Below are 2,794 nucleotides of genomic sequence, written 5' to 3' on the forward strand. Positions count from 1 at the left end.
GCTCTCTGCTCGGCAGGGAGCCTGCTTCCTCCTCTCTCTCTCTGCCTGCTTCTCTGCCTACTTGTGATCTCTCTCTGTCAAGTAAATAAATAAAATCTTTAAAAAATAATAATAAAAATAATAATAAAATTTCAGTTTTTGAGTGAAAATCAGCCTTTGGGAATATTTGTATCCACCCCTGTGAGCTTAATAGCTTCCTAACACTTAAAGACTTTGATAAGATCAACAGTGACATTAACAAATACGACTTTTAAAAATATTGTATAATAACATGTGGACATTTGGAAGATCTGTGGAGAAGAGCTCACTGAACCCCATGTTCCAAGTGTTACAAAATCATTCCTAGATAAAAGATGCATTCAAGGGTGCCTGGGTGGCTCTGTGGGTTAAAGCCTCTCCCTTCGGCTCAGGTCATGATCTCCGGGTCCTGGGATCGGCCCTGCTCAGTGGGGAACCTGCTTCCTCCATCCCCCACCCCCGCGCCTGCGTCTCTGCCTACTTGTGATCTCTTGTCTGTTAAATAAATAAATAAAATCTTAAAAAAAAAAAAGATGCATTCAAAGTGGAAGATGGACCAATGTATTTTAATTTAATGAAAGATTGACTGGTTTCAGGTTCCACCCTGAAACTAAATTTTACAGAACTATCATGTGTTAAGTTTTGATAGAATATCAAAAAGAAATATCCATAGACTTCCCCAGCAGGGGAAAAGCATGATCATGCAGGTGCGTTTCCCAGTTCTAGACCCACCCATTGCACTCTGGGTGTTGCTGACCTTTTTCATTTCCTCAAATGTGGGAGACTTGGTTACATGATTTATGGTAGTGGGGACTGTGTTCGTTTTCTTCTCTTAAAAAAAAAGAAAAAAAGAGGAATCTCCACAGTTATCTGAATAGGCTTTTAAAAATAATCCTCCTTTTTCCATTTTTATATCTGTATGGGGCTGAATTTTGTTCAGATACTTCAACTAAAACAACATATCTCAACAGATTGAATAAAGAAGCAGATACGGGAGTCTAGCTGCCTTTTATGAAACCAGACTTTTTTTTTTTTTTAAAGATCTTATTTGTTTATTTGACAGACAGAGATCACAGGCAGACAGGCAGGCAGAGAGAGAGAGAGAGGAGGAAGCAGGCTCCCTGCTGAGCAGAAAGCCCTATGCTGGGCTCGATCCCAAGACCCTGGGATCATGACCTGAGAGACCCCAAGACCCTGGGATGATGACCTGAGCCGAAGGCGGAGGTTTAACCCACTGAGCCACCCAGACACCCCTATTTTTATGGTTTTTAAAAAAGTTTTTATTTACCTATTTGTTAGAGAGGGCGAGGGAGAGCACAAGCAGGGGGAGCGGTAGGCAGAGGGAGAAGCAGACTCCCCACTGAGCAGGGATCCTCCGACCCTGGGTTCATGACCTGAGCCAAAGGCAGGCACTTAACCCACTAAGCCACCCAGGTGTCTCTAAAACTCTTAACTTTAATTCAAATATGGCAAACATCAGTATTGTAACCCATATAATCAAAAGCTTTTTCAGGTCTTCAATTTTTCAGAGTGTAAGGGGATCTTAGACCAAGAAGTTTGGGAAACACTTGTTTTGTTTTAGATGTTTATTAGATATTGTTAAAGATAAACAATAATGTGAATCAGCCGCATACATGATACCGTGGTGCACTGGTGGAGGAAACACAAGGTAATTCTAAATAAACACTCCTACCTGGAAAAGGAGGGGAGACAAAATAGCACCCAATGGTCAGTGGTGTGTGTTGCATCTTGGGGAGAACAGCAAGGATGAGTGAAGCCAGTCTGTCAGCTGTGCCCTGTTAGTGGGGGTAGCGCCTATTTTTTTTTTTTTAAGATTTTATTTATTTGACAGAGACACAAAGAGAGAGAAGGAATACAAGCCAGGGGAGTGGGTGAGGGAGAAGCAGGCTCCCACTGAGCAGAGAGCCGGATGTGGGGCTCCATCCCAGTACCCTGGGAACATGACCTGAGCCAGAGGCAGGTGCTTAATGACTGAGACACCCAGGCGCCCCAGGTCTCCCCTATTCTTGTAACTTCATGGCCACCTCTTAGAAGGATTTTGAAGACATCCTGTTAGTGTTGTTGGGAACCAAGACATAGCACTGGGGTGATCACTGCAGGCTTCCTTGTGTCAGGATTTGGGTTTCTTGGGGGGAAAACCCCTGCCTTAGAAGATGCGGGAGGTTTCTAAGTGTTCATGTTTGGATAACTCTACTAAGAACCAAGTCAGAAGAACTCTGAACTATGGTGTCTGAATCTTGATGGGGGTGGAGGGGGTGGGAGGGTGGGGGTATGGGGGGAGCGTCTGTCAGCAACGGGACCTCCCAATCCTCAGCCCAGGGCCTCCCTCTTTACTTCTGCCTCGGGGTCAGCTCTGACCACGAGGCTGCATTCCAGGGGAAGGCTCTTTACCTCGGGGAACTGTCCTGTTACGGGGGACAGGCAGGAAGGGCTTGGGCGGCGTTATGTTTCCTGCCTTCCTGCCTTTGTTCCCACTCATGTTAGCTTTGACCTGAAGAGACAGGCTTTTTCAATCCTGCAAAGCATGTGACCATCAGCCAGTGCTGGCCACAGGCAGTCTGTCTTGGCAAAGCCGTGGGCACGCACCATCAGGGGTCAGGCTGCCTGAATTCAAATGGTAGCTCTCGCCTGTCTAGCTTCGCGACCTTAGGCAAATTGTTGTGTGTCTCAGATTCTCAAACGTAAAATGGGAGAGTAGCAGTGGTACCTACTTCTTTGTGTTACTGGGAAGATTTGGTGAATTCTTTTGTGTAAA

At 45.3% G+C, this 2,794-nt stretch overlaps 1 non-coding gene across 1 annotated transcript; it reads left to right on the plus strand.

Moving 5' to 3' along the window:
• Positions 1-689: 689 nt before the first annotated feature.
• Positions 690-852, plus strand: LOC123387458. The gene has a single exon (XR_006601910.1). It is a non-coding gene; the product is annotated as a U1 spliceosomal RNA (small nuclear RNA).
• The last annotated feature ends 1,942 nt before the right edge of the window (positions 853-2,794 follow it).

The sequence above is a fragment of the Mustela putorius genome, unplaced genomic scaffold (genome assembly GCF_011764305.1).
Source record: "Mustela putorius furo isolate JIRA1106 unplaced genomic scaffold, ASM1176430v1.1 tig00003853_pilon_pilon_pilon, whole genome shotgun sequence".
Taxonomy (NCBI): Eukaryota; Metazoa; Chordata; class Mammalia; order Carnivora; family Mustelidae; genus Mustela; species Mustela putorius.